Source organism: Dipodomys merriami, unplaced genomic scaffold (assembly GCF_024711535.1).
Source record: "Dipodomys merriami isolate MVZ:Mamm:240054 unplaced genomic scaffold, mDipMer1.0.p SCAF_1138, whole genome shotgun sequence".
Taxonomy (NCBI): Eukaryota; Metazoa; Chordata; class Mammalia; order Rodentia; family Heteromyidae; genus Dipodomys; species Dipodomys merriami.
The window spans coordinates 74,625-92,654 of record NW_027202425.1 but is presented as its reverse complement, the minus strand read 5'-3'; the positions used below and the strand labels follow the sequence as shown (position 1 = coordinate 92,654).

Genomic DNA, 18,030 nt, shown 5'->3' with positions numbered 1-18,030 from the left:
TTTCTCTCCAGTGGAGAAATAGGTTCTTGATCTTGTTTCTTCCATTCTGTCTTCACAAGCTATCAAGTGTGACTCAGGACTGGAGTATCCAGTTCCGACAAAGAGCACTCGCAGAAGAAAATATTTGCAGAAGATATAGGTGATTTATAACCTTAGACAATCTTTCTAAATCTGGTCAAAATTCTCCCCTACCCCAAACTGCCCTCTTTGAACAGATTGTTTGCTTTTCCAAAGACTGCCCTTCATCAACTGCTTAAAATTTTGAGAGGTCATATTCATACTCTCTAGAGATTGCTGTTTGGTTGTCATTTTTGTGTGTTGTTTTTTTTTAACTGAATTTCAAAAGGTTGTACAAGTGTTTTACAATTAAATATGTCCATCTGATTGTCTAATGCTCCTGGATCAGAGTCACTCCTTCTATCAATGTCAACCAACTCTTTCTCCAAGATTGAATTCAGATTTAGCACTTCCTTCATTACATATGTACATTGAGTATTCTAGCTGTACTTGCCCCGTGTTCCATTTTTCATTCATTCTATTTCTTTATTATTGTTCCTCTCTGGTTTCAATTTCCTGATAGTCATTCTGTTAAACTGCCTGTTAATACTTTGAAACGTTTATATACATTCCATGGAGTTTCACTCCCACATATACTTGAACTGATGTCAGCTTATATTTCCATAATTCATTCATCTGCAATAACAACTAGCAAGACTGGAGATGTGAAGCACTTAGACATGATTTTATATCTTTAGTCAACAAGAAAATTTAAAAATGGCTTAGAATTTATTTCTAACTACCAGTTTTTATAAATTGCTTTGTAAAATGGTGTATGATTATTTTATTTTACATAGGATAATTTTTTCTACTACCTATAAGTTTTGGAAAAAGAAGAAAACTAAAATTTACTACTTAGAGGAATATGATACAAATAAAAGACAGATTTTATTTTTGTCACATTTCTCATTAGTACCCATATTCAAAACTTAAAGTCATATTTCTTACTATGTTAGACAGATAGGGAAAATATAAAACAACACATGATAAGGCAACTATTAGTGACTTTTTAAAATGTACCTTCTTATGTGATAAAATTTACTTTATTAGCTAATATTTGGGTTTGAAATATGGGAGGCTGATCTATTTAACACATTTCTGGAAGGCACCTACTGAACAACACAAATGGTGGGGAGTACTATTTCTACACTTTGATGAATGGTTGAACTTGTTTGCTATTGGTGCTGGGTATGTAAATCAACTCTATTGTAACTAGCTCCCTACACTTGAAATCCTGGTAATGTCACTATCATCTACTTGTCAAGTGCTATTTTGGCAAATGTGATTTTAAATAGTTTATTTGAAAATGAATATACTTTCAGGAGATTAAATATAGGTTATCTTTGGTTTGAGAATGACAACATTTTTTTATACTACAGAACCTCATTTTACTGAAGTACCAGTGTTTTGAAGCACTAAGGATCTTCTCAATTAATGTTTTTCTAAATTATATTTGACCTCTAAATCAAGTATTCCTAGCCTTGTTAGGCCACTTATGGATCTATCATTACAGAATCTATTTTTTGGCTGCACTAAAATCTTTCATTAATCATTAGGAGAGGGGTATTAAAAATAATCTTGTTCATTTGTAATTTTGTTGACTCATATGGGCTGATCATCTGTAAATTGAAAGTTTGAATTATAGTACTTTCTCTCAGATTTTGTGATCTCATCTTTCATTTTAACTTGCCTTGCATTTCACAATTGAATTCTGCTAATTCTTGTAAGGAAGTGGGGTCCTGAAATATTATAGGAAATGAGAAATTGAGATGTCTTCAATTATTTTCTGTTGGCATGTTGCATGGGCCTATGTGAGAAGTCTTGCCCTTGTTATCTGATGATACAGATAACTAGGAACTGGTATCCTTGGATCCGTGGGTCCTTCAGAAAAATAATAGATTTTAGACATCATATCAGCAAAATTTGGGTATAATCTGTAAGAATGCTTCAGAAATATGGAGAAAAACACTTTGGGACCAGCGAGTTAAAACAATAAACAGAGCATCAGAGTAAAATCCGTTATAGATTAGCAGAAAACAATATTGTTATTTTACCATGTGATTTCAGAAGATCACGAACACATAGAACGTATCACAAGTTTATACCGAAGATATTGCATTGATACTTTTTATATTCTAATATATATCCTAAATCTAATTATTTATATTCCATTCTATTTATCAGAATAAGTGTCAATATATTTGTCAAATTATCAATTCTAGTAATATTCAATGTGTGAAATTTAAAATCAGCACATACTTTATATTTATAAATATAAAATATATAAGTATATATAATATAAAAATTGTTTTGCATTGTTGTGTTGTGGTTAGGGAATCAAAGGCAACTCTATTTTAAAGTTTTCTTCCATTATCTCCACCTCAGTGTTTGGTAGAGTTAGACTTAAAGCTTTACCATTTGTAGATTTACAGCCTAGAGGCAAGAGGAAACACTGTGATTAAAACATTACCAATTTAAGGGCTAATTTCAAGGAGAAACATATGGACTTTTCCAGGAGCTATGGAAATATTTGGTGATAGAGAGTCAGTAGTGTAAGTTCCTGCCTGGTTGGATGATAGACAGGCCAGGACACTAGGTAATCATGCATATGAAAATTTTTTCACCTTCTTGGCTTTAGCTACTTTTGAAATGATAAGTATAATAAACAATTATATTTTCATAAAATACCTTCTATTCTGAAGAATTCTGTCTGAACTGTTCATCTCTCTATGATCCCTTGTAACTAAGATTAATTTTGTTCCAGTAAGACAATCTATGCTGTCAGGGTGAGATATTCTGGTTGGTCTGTTCCTACAAGGAAGAAGGGTAAAGGTTCAGGTAGACATTTGTCCCAGCAAGACCTAATTTGGGAAATTTTAAGCTGCAGAAGTTTAGAAGTAGCTCTCAAGCAAGGCTTACTTTGAATCAATTAGCTCTACAAAGCTAACTCAGTTGATAAATAAGTACTTGAAAAGCCATCACCTTTGGACTTAGCTTTAAAGGCTTCAAAGTATGATCAAATTTAAAATGAAAACGACAAAATAGTCATTGACAAAAAAATTGTAAATATGAGCAATCGACCAAATGATATAAGCTTTTCCACTATACACAGAATTTTAGAGAAATAAGATCAATCGCAATTTAAGGAACAATAAGTGTTCCTTGTTACAAATAGGCAACCATGGATATATGCCTGTATAAAGATTGCATCATTAAGTATTTAAATTTAGAGGGTACTTCATGCTTCAGCAGCAGGTCTACCCAAATTACAATAACACAGAGATGAACATGGCACTTGCACAAGGATTATATGAAAATTTGTGAAGTATTCTATAGTTGTCATTCTTCTGATGCAAGAAATATAAAAACAGTTATTAAAAAGTTGATTACAAAAATACAAGTGTAACAATACATGTAATTCATAGAATTAAAGGTTAGTTTGACATCAGTATATTAAATCTTCACCTTAGAAAGGCCTTTACATTGCATAACCATTACAAAACTGAAATTAGACAACATTGTCATGTTATCCCAAAGAAATAAAATAATATAAGGACCTAGGATAAAAAGGAATTTTAAACTTCTTCTATATGGAATGCAATCTGAAAGGACACATTTATTAATGAAACTATACATTATATAAAAATGTAGAATTCAAAGTATTATATCTAGGAGCGAATGAAATAGATTATGGATATTGTACAAACATAGATATACTTGTTTCCCAAAAGCACCATTTCAACAGATAAGTTAAAATTATTTCTGATAAAAAAATCACAATCTCTGCAGAAATCATTATAGATGTATACAAAAAACTCTTGAATGCATTTTGACATCAGAGTCAGGCAATTCACTTGGAAGAATACCATGGAATCCATGAATTTTAAAAGTAAGATATTGCTGTTGCTTTTTATTGTGAAAAAATGTGTAGGGCCACAGAGGATGGACTGGCATTTTTGAAATTTAATAAACTTAACCAAACCATTACGACTTATGAGAACAATTTGTACAGCCTTCCACAACTTCAAAGAGGTAGTGATACATACTTTTCCTTTTGGCAATATTAAATGCAATTTCTTCCAAGCTGTTCTTCAAACCTGGTTTGATATAATGGTTCAACAGAGTATCATTTCGATTTATATTCCCAGCAGCAACATGCAAGGAGGACCAGAGGCCTTTAATTTGGGGATTGGTATCTGCCACTCTGGTATTATTCCACATATAAGCACTGTGCAGGGGTGTCAGCCATTCAGAGTTATTGCATGAATATCTGCCTTGAGCTACCAACTCATGGACAATGTCTAAATGTCCATTCTAGGCTTCCATATGAAGAGGGCTATGCTCATCCTCATCCCTAGTATTCATCTGGGTGGCCTTTTTGGAAAGTAGTCTTCACACCATAGTAAGAAATTTGCTTGGATCCTACTCCATTTTTTTTTCTTGAAATTGATACCATTCCTCACTTTTTCATCTTGTTCCTTGTCTGAACATGAGGACCCTTGGTGTCTTCATGTGCAGCTTATTCTAGGAATGAGAAAATAGGAAACAATGCCTTCTTTGTAAATGATTTGGGAAATATCATGTTATAGTGTAAGAGAACTCACTATTCAACATATGGGCTTTAAGAGCTTTCTAGTAGCTTTCTAATGTTGGTATCCAACATTAGAAAAAATGTATAATGCAGTAGTAAAATAGAAGTCCTTGGTATGACTACCTAAATTCTTGTTTTTTTATGTTTTTTTATTTTTATTTTTTTAAATTTAATTTTATTTTATTTGAGAACATACTGTACAGAGGGGCTACAATTACATGGGCAGGATAATGCATACATTTCTTACCAAGCATTGCAGCCTCCTGCTTTGTTTACCCTTCACCTCCCTTCCCAGCCTCCCCCCTCCCCCCACCCAATTATACCCCCCTCCCCCCCCACACCGACATTGTAAAGTTGGTTTTGACATGACATTTTGTACTTCTCATTGTTGCAACAGGTCCACCTGAATCCTTAAACGACTTGTTTGTCCCCATCTCCTCCACATGTTATACTGACATCAAATATAGTGAAAGCGGGGGTTACACTGTGGGGGAGGGACATACAAAGCAACAAAGAAATAATCTTATAAAAGACAGTTGTTTTCATCTAAAAATAGGCCTGTCTATTGCATTCAAGTTATTTTGATTATTGAAGATGCTTAATGAGAAGTCAAAATGTATTAATAGTCCTTTACTATCAATTAAATTTCACTTTTTCTTCTTGGAAAATATAATGATCAAAGCAATAGTTCAGAATCAGCAAGCAATAGTTCTGATTCATGCTTCAAGTGCAAGTGAATCACCAGTAAGTAGTCCTCGATTCCATTTTCCACAAAGTTTTGTCACAGATACATTCTGCCTGCCTTCTGTAGCTGCTTTCCTAGCCTGGACCTATTCCTTCATTCTACAGGAAAAATGTGATTCAACTGATTTCAGTCAGATCTGTTAGTAGAATTATCAAGTATTTAGATTCTTTTTTTAAATTAGTTGTGGGGCCTGAGCTCGGCCTGGGCACTCTCCTTTAGCTCTTCAAATCAAGGCAAGCGCTCTACAACTTGAGCCACAGAACCACTTCTGGATTTTTCTGTTTATGTGGTGCTGTTCTGGGAAATGGCAGAGCAGAAAGTGAAATGATGAAACTAAAAATATAAAAGCAAAATAAATTAGGATAATTATGGAGCAACCATATTGTCTATGAGAACCATGAAAGAGAAAGAGGAAAAGAGATACATATGTGAAATGACATAGCTAGCCACAAAATCCATGCATCTAATCAATTTACAGAGCAAACAATTTTTTTTTATTTTTTAAAAGAGATGGAAATAGAATTTATGTATTTACTTGAAATTAGTAAATACATTTTTAGTCGCCTATGTAAAGAGACATAGCTTTGACCAAATTACAGGCAAGAACCTTAATCCTTGGGCTGGGAAGGTGGCTCAGTGGTAGAGTGCTTATCTTACAGCTTACTACAGTGTGGAGAGTACTTTCCAAAAGGGCCACTTATATGAATACTAGGGATGAGGATGAGTATACCCCTCTTCATCATGAAGCCTAGAGTGGACACCTAGACATTGCCCATGAGTTGGTATCTCAAGGCAGATATTCATGCAATAACTGTGAATGGCTGGACACCGCTGCACAGTGCTTATATGTGGAACATATTGCAACAGCACACACACACACACACACAAACACACACACACACACACACACATGCACATATACACACACAACATCAGGTTTCTTCTTAAGTATTTTTTGTGTATGGTCTTAAGAAGAAATTTACATTACTAACTTGAATTTCTGACAGGACAATATCATCACTGTACATCTTGCTTCTATGCTCTCAGTTTTAAATTACTATCTAAGTATGTGCATTACATATGTACAGGAAAAATTAAGATCCACACGGGTGGTTCAGGTCTTTAATCCTACCTAATCAGAAAGACGAAATCTGATGACTGTGCTTTGAAACCAGACAAAAAAGTTCATTAGATTCTGGTTTGAAAGTAACCAGCAAAAGCTAGAAATGGACCTGTAGTATAAGCAGTAAAATGCTAGCATTGAGAAAACTAAAACAAAAACATAACAAATTCTGGGACAGAGCCAAGCCTTGAGTTCAAGCTCCAGTATTGGCACCAAACTAGTGAATGATGAATAAATGAATGAACTAAAAATAAATTAAGTGGTCACATGTGGAGAGACAGGTAAAATGTAACAACCGTGGTGATTAGATTATGTATTATTTTGTAATAAGTCAAATTATCATTTTTCTAATCACTAATATTTTAATTGAACTTTTATGTACAATAAACCCTGAATTTGGCATTCATGTATATGTGTGTGTACATGTGCACACATGTGTGTGTGTGTGTGTGTGTGTGTGTGTGTGTGTGTGTGTGTGTGTGTGTGCGGTTGCAATGTTGCTTGCCAATGTGGACAGTGAGGCTGAAAAGAGCTATGTTGCAATATTGTTATTTATCAGTGTTCCATCCTGTCATTTCAGTGGAACCACCCTTCTGTACATTTTATTTGTAAAATAATAACATCATCATAATCAAAGCATTTACACCATTAAGTTAGATAAAAGAGATCACTTTAAGCTCTTAGTATATGCTAGGAAAGAAAATACACATATAATTATGTAGTAAGTCATTGCTGTAATATGACTCTCAGTACAAAATATGTATTTGACCTCTTAAATTGGATATACTTTTAAGATATACTCATAGAGTAATTTTGACCAACTTGACCAAACAGTTATTACTCTCCAGTTATTCCTGTGAAACTCAAGGTGGATAAACTCTTTCCGGATTTCTGTTGAAAATAACTTTCTTTGTAAGTTTGAATCTATTCACACTAAGATAATAAACCCCGTATTTTTTAGGTTTGAATATCCCATCATATTTACTGAAAATCAGTATTGTGGATATGTTTGTTAGATATACATTGCAAAAACAAACAAAAAGCATGTGTCACCTCCAGATTGTGGATGCATTTGAAGTTGTATTATACATACAAAGGTTTCTTCATTAATAGTACTTTTGTGGGAGTAACTATCACAACTTTAACAAATAAGGCTTTTTGAATATCCTTTCCAATATAAATAACATCACAGAGCGAGTCTTGCAATTTCTGAAAACCCTTTGAATATTTTAGTGTTATTTCAGTTCATTGACTATACAGCTAAAGACATTTCTGAAATAAACATTGTTAAAATCTGAAAATGTAAGTGGGTATATAGGCTTTTTATGCATCATTTTATGAAAAGCCAGTTTTTATGAAAATAAAAGATATAGAATAAAAGAATGGAAGTGAATTGGCTGAGATAATTATTAGTATACATTTATTTTCTATTAGCAAAGTCCTTTGAATGTATATGATGAAGTTAAATTATGTCTTTCGTTACACTATGCTTCAGTTATTTTTAGAATCTTTGTAGTTACGAGAGTGAATTTGTAGTATAAATAAATGTCTTTGAATATGATTAGGATTAACCTTGTGTTTTGTTTCCTACTCCCAAGAAAATGAATTATTTTCAAGTGTTAACAGTTTACAATTGAATCTTCAGTATCATAAGAAATTTTGAACAAATATAGTAGTATTGATATCTTTTTTTCGGGGGTGGGGGAGTCTGGTAGTGGGGCCTGAACTCTGGGCCTGGGCGCTGTCCCTCAGCTCTTCAGTTCAAGGCTAGCGGTCTTCCACTTGAGCCACAGCACCACTTGCGTTTTTTTTCTTTTTGCTTATGTGGTGCTGCGGAATCGAACCCAGGGCTTCATGCATGCAAGGCAAGCACTCTACCACTGAGCCACCTTCCCAGCCCTTAATGTCTTTTTAAACCAATTGTATTCACAAGTTGGAGAGGCTTTAATTCATGCTTAGGCCTTCTTGTCTATGATTTTTTATCCCCTCATTCCTAACATTAATAATAGGTCAGACTGCATTTTTGGGTACATGAAAGGCAAATTATTTATCTGGGGTCAAAGGTGATTTTTATATCAGTGTTGCTTTAATAGCATTTTAAAGTAGTACCTTTGTCTCAAAATGTTGGGTATAAAAAACTATCAAAATACTTCTAATGGTAAACAACTTACTTGAGCTACAATGTGGAAATGATTGGTCGAGAAGACCTGCAGTCTGTTTCCATCAGGAATTGGGGAGGTCATTCTTTCAGTAAGACAGTGTTAAACAGAGTTAGGCTCCCCAGGCAGTGCAGTGTTGAGTGAAGGGATAGAATATGATTTCTGCTATTTTGACCTAGAAATCAAGAATGTTATATTTTAGCAGTTCCTTTCACCAGGGAGGTATACATTGATTCTGAACTTCAAGTTTTCATATTACAGTTCCCTATTTTCTAACAAAGATAAAATGTAATATTATGAGTGTACACAAAAATTCTAGGAATTTTTCCTAGAATTTTAGTCATAAAATAGAATGAGGTTAATTGATACAGTCGGGGATGGACCTCAGGCTAACACTTACATGTGTGCAATGTTGTACTAGTAATTACAACTCTGAAGACTTCAATATCATCATCAGAGAATTAAAAATGTAAGTAGTTCCACTTTATGGAATTATTCTGAGGATTAAATTAGATACCATAGGTAAAGTACTTGGAAAAATAATCAATTAGCATTTGGCACATTCTACCTGTTATTTTATCATGTGGTGAATTCTAACATTTTTACTGTGATTTTTATTGTGTCTCTTTCTGATGTGCAATGTGATGTATTGATATTCATTGCATTGATCATTTTTCTGTCACTATGAGGAAAATACCTGCAAAGAAAATTTCTGAGGAGGAAACTATTATATTGACTCATGGTTTAAGAGAACACAGTTTAAGATCAGATGTCTCCATTCTTTTTAATTATATTTTCATTATGTTAACTAGTTGTACAAGGGAATTTCCATTAAATAAATCATGATTTAAGTGTAATGGATCTTTATATAACCTTTCCCTATACTTTTTTCTTTTTTATTTCTTTTTTATTTTATTTTATTTTTTTGTGAACATACTGTACAGAGGAGTTACAATTACATGGGCAAGATAAGGAGTACATTTCTTATCAAGCATTGCAGCCTCCTCCTTTGTTTACCTTTCACATCCGTTCCCAGCCTCCCCCCGCCCCCTCATCCAATACTCCCCCCCACCAAAGTTGATTGAAATTAATAGCAATTATCCATTTTGTTAAAGTAGAGATGGTTTTCCCAAACTGATTCTCACAATTCATCTTCCATTCAACAAGTAGTAACGTGTAAAAATTCCCTTTGTTTTGCTCCTTATTAAATTTGTTTCCATTTTATTTTATAATGAAGGATGATTTCATAAATCTACTGTAGATGCAAAAATATGTCAATGTATTTCTAACTGTATGCATTGATCTATATATACACATATATTTCACAGGTTACAATGATAATTTATAACTTCTGTAACTATACAATTTACTGAATTATTAAAAACGTCAACGGCTCATGCCTGGAATCCTGGTTACTCAGGAGGCTAAGATCATGGTTTGAAGCCATCCTGGGCAGGAAAGTCCATGAGCCTCTTATCTCAAAACAACTAACAGAAAATCAGAATTGGAACTGTGGCTCAAAGTATTAGAGAAGTATCCTTGAGAGAAAAAGCTCAAGGACATCACCCAGGCTCTTAGTTCAAGAACTACAATCTACCCAAAAATTCTAATTTACACCTCTGTAAGTAGAGTATTTCCATCACCCAAATGTACATCCATGCTCATTTGCAAGGTAACTCTGTTTTGTCTCAAGTACCACAAAATATTATCACTAAAGTAGATTGGAACATGGGTTCATTCTATCTCTCTAATGGATTTTTCTCCACTCAAATACTCAAGTATTACAATTGTTCTAATTATTTAAATCATAGCTTTTTTTTACCCCTAATACTAGAGTTTGATTGAGTGTTTTGTGCCCCTTAAATGGATGTTCTTACCATTTTGTCATGCCCCCAGCCCTAAGTTATCCTGATTATTTTTCAGCTAGAAACTTGCTTCCTACTTGTGTATGAACTTGGTCTCAGTGCACTTCATGTTATTCTTCCTGGAATTTAGAATAACAGGTGCATGGCATTGTGTACAGAACTTTCTGTTCAGTCTGGGCTTTAGCCACTATCCTCCCAACTGCACTCCCATGTAGTCACGAATTTCATAAGCTTGTCATAGCTGATTTTTTTAAATCTTTCATTTCCTGCAGGTTCTTGAGTACTGAATTAATTTTTGTTTTCTTGGGTTGTTTTGTTTCATTTGAATCTATGTGTTGAGTTGTTCCTCACTTTTCCTTTTGTTTCTTTCCCTCAAGTTCTTACTTAAAGTGCTAAGAAACCAATGCTTCTTTTTCAAGATAGTCAGGGTGAACATTATTTATTCCAAAGCAATTTCAGTATCTATGAATGGTATACACATGCTAAGCGCAGACTTTGGCATACACAGAGAGATCATGAAATATATGAAGAAAATAAAACTACAGATGAATGCCAGGAGGAGAATAAGCTATTATTAATTGTTTGACAGAGGTTTCTGTTCTAGTAAAAGAAATATATTGCTTGATGCAGAATTTCAAAAAACCATATTGCTACGAGGAACCTAAACAATCATCTAATACTATAGACTTGAGAGTGATGAATTGACTTCCTGAATAATTTACTTTTGGGACAAATAAATGCAGGCTTCCAAAAAGAGAGTAGATTTTAGAGAAACATGATGAATTTTATGTAAATAGGTCCTTAGCTGATTTTGTTAATTTGTGAACTAATACAGGGAAATAAAGTACAGCAAGGTAAAAAAATAAATAACTTCACATTGAAATATTCATTTGTGTTTGTATATGTGTGCATGCATGTACAAGTACACACGAACATGTGCATATGCTCATGCTTGCATTCATCATTCTTGAGGCTTGATAGTCCCTGGGAACTATTCCTCACCTTTTGTGCCCAAGGATAGTGGTCTACTACTTCAGCCACTGCTACAATTCTGTTGTGTGTTTTTTTTTAGATAATCGCTTGTATTTTCATGATTGAACAGTGGTCTTCAGATCTCAGACTCCCGAGTAGGTAGCTAAGCTTATTCAGCCTCTGAGTAGCTAGTTAAAATTCTACCTATCCTCTCTGCTTCACTGCTCTTTTATTCTTTTCCTGAGGTATTCACAAGCCTAAGTTATATATATATATGTCTACTTGCTTTAAAAATATTCTTACTGCTTGGCACCAGGGTATCACATGTGTACTCTTAACTACTTAGGTGGCTTGAGGACAGAACCCAGGCCAAAATTTAGTGGACTTATTTCTCAATCTATAGCTGGGTGAATTGGATCATTTCCATCATCCTGCGCTATCTAGAAACTAAGATTGGAAGGACTGAGGATCCAGGCCAGGCAAAGTAGCAAGCTAGAAAAGTTGGTGTGCAACTCTGATGCCATTGATGATGGGAAGGCTAAAAGGACAGATCAGGTGCATGTTCTTGTGGAAAGGGAACTACTATCCTAAAATTAACCACAGATATGATGCCGGCCTGCAAGAACAATATACCCCAAGTTGAAATCCCCACATTTTCCACAACCAAAATAAGTATATACATTAACATCCAAAATCTTAATAAATCTGTTCTTTGTTCTAATATCAGCTTTGATTATCATATGATGTGACAGAATAATTTCTTCATTAAACTTATGATAATTTTAAAAGACCTAGAAAATTCTTTTCACTTATTAAGTGCAAATGAATGGCAAATTGCCTCATTTCTTACATACTTGACTAACACTATAAATTCATCATATGATTATTATTAATGGTAATATATTCTGATTTATTACTTTACTTTGTAACAGTTTTTAAACTTTTTGCTTTTCTGCTGAAGTTGAAGCGTTTAAATAGTATCATCAAAGTATATTTCTTGGATATTTAGGGAATTTTTTACAATGTTTTTCACCAATGGCTTCTAAGAATTCTTAATTGGTATATTATTTGGTTTATTTTTAATTTCAAATTAATTTTATTGTAATGGTAATGTACTCAGTGGTTACAGTTACATAAATGAGGTAATGAGTACATTTCTTCGGGAAGGAACATTGTTATATATTCCAACGATATTTTTTTACACTCAAAACAAGAACTATTGATGCTTTTGCTGTTGCCATTGATCAATGGGTACTTTTGCTGTTTTTGTTCATTTTTATTATAAAATTGATATACAGAGAATTTACACTTAATTAATTCAACTAAAGAGTATACTTCATTTTCTTTACTTTTTTGGGGGGGGGCAGGGTCCGGTTGTGGGGCCTGAAGTCTGGGCCTGGGCCCTGTCCCTCAGCTCTTCAGCTCAAGGCTAGCGCTTGAGCCACTTGAGCCACATCACCACTTCCGGCTTTTTTCTTTTTTCTTTTTTGGTGCTGAGGAATCGAACCCAGGGCCTCATGCTTGCAAGGCAAGGGCTCTACAACTGAGCTACCTTCCCAGCCCCTACTTCATTTTATTTTCTAAATTTCAAATTTTGAGCTTAAATATTTCTTTTTCTTTCTTTAGAGTAATTCTTTTTTCAAAGTTTAGGATCAGTTAATTTAATTTTGCATGATTTTTACCCATGTAAATTATTCAGACACATATATTTTGCTTTTATAATATTTAACATGTGGCTATTTAAAAATTAATTTCTTAATTTTACATGGTTAGTGAATCTAAATACATTTATTTTCTTATAGTATAAAAATATTTGTGCAGGTAACAAATACAGTATTTTCAAGAAGCACATACTTTACTAAGAAAGGCTTCATTACTTGGTCACTTTTTGGAAGTACGTTTACTTTGAATTAAAAAAAAAAAGCTTTGAGCTCGGCATGGTGATTTGTGACATCCATTTTCCAGCTATGGTGGGATGTGTAAATAGAGTTTGTAATTCGGGAGAGACTGGTAAACTATGAGGCCTTAGAATAAAAATATTCAGAGTGAAATAATTATGGATATAACCATCCCTAGCGTTATATACAGCACCTCGCTATCATATTCTAAATCTTGAGTTAAAACACCAGTAATATCAATCATTTGTTAAAATAAAAGGACACATGTTTCAAATGTTTATTGTTTAAAACTTATTTGCAAAAGTTCTCATGTCTTCTATTAATTCTCAATTTACTTAATCTATTAAAATCCAAGTATATTGTGACTATTTTCTTTCTACCAAACTTTTAAATACTACGAGCAATATTATTATTTCATATATTAACATACTTTTACTGTTTGTGATAATTTCCTCCGTTTAATATGATAATATCAATATTGCAAATATGTGTAGGTGGTGTGTGTGTGTGTGTGTTTATGTGGTTTTTGTGTGTTTGTGTGTGTGCTTTCTGTGTACTTTGTAATGCTTGGGAGTTCACACCGTTGCTTCACATATGCAAAGCCAATGGTTTACCACTGAGCTATACTGTCTAGTTATAATCCAAATAGTGTTTTAAACCATGACTTTCATTCCTAGTATGCTTTTTCAAAATTATATATAATAACATGTCATCCATATTCTATCCACGCTAGCAATTTTTATTGTAATTTAGAATATTTCCACTTCCAAACTGTTGTGTGTGTTATTGATAAAGGTTTAACTTTGCTTCTTTTCTCTCTTCATTCCTTCTCCCTTTAGAGTTTAACTATTCTCTCTCTTATTTCTTTGAAAATTATCATATTCCTATTACAACATATATATACAATGCTTTAATTTCTATTTTAATTTTTCCCATTTCCACTGATTTTAGTACAAGCTATTAGATGGATTGAAAAGAAACTTGTCTCAGGACACTTTATTTTTCTCCTTCTCTACTCTGAAGTCTTTCTAGTTTTTGAAACACAATAGCAATCACATATAGCTCCTACGTGGTCCATCATTTTTTCCCCTCTCACTTTCCTCTGTTGTACAGCTCAAGTTGTTATCATTCAGCTTTGTTATGCTACAGTTTTATCTAAATCTTAACTAATTCCTGAGTTAATTTTAGTTGTTTCAAGTATACTCTGAAGACATTTTTCTATATATAATATCTGGGATCTTGTGTTTTTTGAAGGTACAAAATATGAGTGACTATCAAACATCTAGATATCTCTGTAGAATATTGGTCCACCTGCTCAATAAACTCCTATGTAAATTCAAGGAATACAGGTCAGTCAGAACAATCTTGTAAAATGGTGTAGCTTCACCCTGCATACTAGCTTTGAATCTTTTTATCATGTTTAGTAGTGGAGGCAACATAGTTCTACTACAACAGCAGACACATAGAAGAATGTAACAGATATGTTAAAAATAAATTCTCAGTTGTATGGTCAATAGATTTTGAAAACTATCCTATGACTTTATGAAATAAAAATAGAATCTTAAATGGGTATATTGGCACTATTGTCTTTCGGGATTTACAGAATGATCTTAGACTACTACCTCAATCCTTTTTTTTTTGTTTCTTTTTTTTTTTTTTTGTCACTCATGGGGCTGGAACTCTGGGATCAGGAGCTGTCTTTGTGCTCTTCAGCTCAATGTGAGCACCCTACTACTTGAGCCACTGCACCACTTCTGGATTTCTATTGGTTTATTACAGATAAGAGTCTCATGGACTTTCCTGCCCAGGCTGTCTTTAAACCGTGGTCCTTAGATCTCAGACTCCTGCCTAGCTAGGATTACAGGAGTAACCTACAGGTGGCTGGCCTACCTCAATCCTTATACAAAAATTTATAATAAAAAAAGATTATCAAACTAAATGTGAGATGTAAAAACCTATAAGAGATAAACGTAAAAATTCATGACATTGTATCAATAAAGGTTTCTAATGGAAATCATTAGTGGCTAAAGAAAGGCAAGCATATACTGGATTATATCAAGTGATAGTATTTCATAATTCAAAGGACACTGTACTCATAATTCAAAGGACACTATAACCGAAGTGAAACATATCCAACAGATAGAGGGTACATATTTGTTAATGCTACAATGTGAATGCTACAATGATTCCGAATCTTAAGTATTATTCTTCCATTCTTGTTTTTACAAATTTGCATGATTAGCTACCATGATTTAGAGCTAGTAGAAGAAAGGGAGTGGCCTCATCCTTCATGTTCCATTTAGGAGTAATGCTTTCTCTATGTCACTCCCATAGTTCTAAATACTGGCCTTGGCTTTATTGTTTCAAAGTTGTCTTATTTGCAGAGTCTTCTACAGTGTATTGAACCATTATACTTAAACATAGAACTTCTCTTTCTCCTATTCCTATTGTTTATCCTTCTGTTAATTTATGTACACTTGGGTAATAATGCACAACACAAACACTGACAAAAAAATGTTTCTGAGAACCTACTTCCCACTTAAAATTGGTCTTAATTTACAGAGCATTTAGGAAATTTGAACTTAATGTACTCCAGGATAATTTTTTTTCATGTTTTTTTTAATTGTGAAAATGGTAGACAGAGGGATTAGAGTTACATAAGTAAGTTAGTGAGTACATTATCTAACGAACATTGTTACCTCCTCTTTTGTTTTTCCCTGCCATCCCTTTTCTCCCCACCCCCCCAACTCTCACCTTTCATTCCCAACTAGTAAAGTTCATTTTCAACATAGTGTCTTGTTCATCTCATTGTAACAATGGGTCATACTGTGTACTTCTTTCAGCATTTTATTTCCCTTCCCCTCCCCACATTAGAAATTTGTATATGCAAGTTGGAGCTCACAGACCTCAAATACAGTGGAAACGGGTTATACCATGGAGGAAGAAAATAGAAGAGAAACAAAAAATCACATAATATATGGTAGATTGGCAGTTAGGGTGGCTTTGCTAGGGCATGTTAGCTTGGTGAGGAGAGGAAGAAGTCTCGAGTCCCACCCAAACAGAAAATGAAAAATGAGACAACCAATGGCTGAAGAATTTCAAGAACAAAGGCAGGGACTTATAGGTAACCTCTAGGGGCAGTGAGGACAGCAAGGCTGGGCCTGTGGTTGTCATGCCTCTCTCGATGCCTTTGGAAGTGAGGGCCAGCTCTGCTGTGGGCTAGGCCTGGCTCTTGCCTTGAAGCAGGCACCAGGCAGGAATTGTCAGCACAGCTTCAGCCTGCCCCAAGGAGGTGGCCTGTTGTGGGTGCTGTAGCCTGGGCAGCTGCTAGGATGCTATACTCAGCAGGGCAGAGGAAGCATGGCTGGTAGGCTCTGCTCCAGCCCAGCCAAGCTCAGGGCCACTTTGGAAGTTCCAGCTCTGGATCAGGACCAGGAACTGCTCCCCAGACAAGTAGGGCCTCTGGGGACCTGTGCAGTGGCCACTACGTGTGGGTTGTGAACCTCCTTAGAATGACCGAGGAGTTTCAATGGAGAGGTGCATTTGCTTCTGTGCCTCTCACATCTTCTGGATTCCTGCTCTCCTCCTGCCTCCTGCCATGTGCAACTAAAGGAGTCAATTTCTCCAAGCCACTGAGAGGCCATCCCGGAGATGTTCACAGGGCTTTCCAGGCTGCTTCACCATGCATGCAGGGCTCACAGGGTGCCACCCTCCAGGCAAAGTTTACCACCATTTCAGCTTGGCTACCCCTGCCTAGAGGATCACAAACTGCTTTCTTACACATAAATCCAGGGGTACACAAGGCTGTCCTGCAGTCTAAGGCATCCTTTCCTTCCTCCTGCTCAGGTGTGGAGCAACTGTGGAGCCAACTGCAACATCATGATTGATTATCTAAAAAGAAGAGGAAAAAAGCTTCATTTTTCCAGATACAGCTGCCCCTGGGGTTCTCTGTGTACACTAGCCTTGTGCTTAGATAAGGATCCCCAAAGACCACCATGGAGCCAGTTCTCATGTGACCACATTAGAGTCATTTATTGCAAGGTCGAGCCTGGACTCACAACTGTCACCATTGCAGTGGGTCAGAGTTGAGATCCCCGACCCTTCTGTTAACTGGGTAATCATATAAAAATCTTATGGGCTAGCGAGTGCAGGCTAAGCAAAAAGAAATAATTTGTGGAGGAGAAGGGGAAAAAAAACAAATCGTTTAAATAAGGATACAGGTGGACCCATTGCAACAATGAGATGTACAAGTTCTTATGGAGAAAAACGAACTTTACAACTTTGGTGAGGGGAAGTGGGGAGCAGGATTCGATGGGGGGGCGGGGGGGACAATGGGAAGGGATGGGAGGGGGAAACAAAGGAGGAGGTTACAATGCTTGATAAGAAATGTACTCATTATCTTGCCCATGTAACTGTAGCTCCTCTGTACAGTATTTTCACAATAAAAAAGTAAAAAAAAAACATTAAAAATTAAAAATAATCTGTAGCTTTAGGTACTTCCTGTCATCCGCTGATGGCTGTTGCTAGGGGAGTTATAGGCAGAACTTTATTGTGACATTTCACGGTTTTTCCAGGAACCTGAGTTCTAACTTTCAGTAAATGTCTACTTACAATGGGTAC

General features: G+C 35.0%; 1 long non-coding RNA gene and 1 pseudogene across 1 annotated transcript in view; both read left to right on the top strand.

Annotated features, from left to right (window-relative positions):
- LOC138822652 (uncharacterized) overlaps positions 1-18,030 on the top strand; it is a 47,678-nt gene that overhangs the window by 14,343 nt on the left and 15,305 nt on the right. The gene's annotated exons all lie outside the window — the stretch shown is intronic.
- LOC138822655 (U6 spliceosomal RNA) lies at positions 3,298-3,397 on the top strand (annotated as a pseudogene).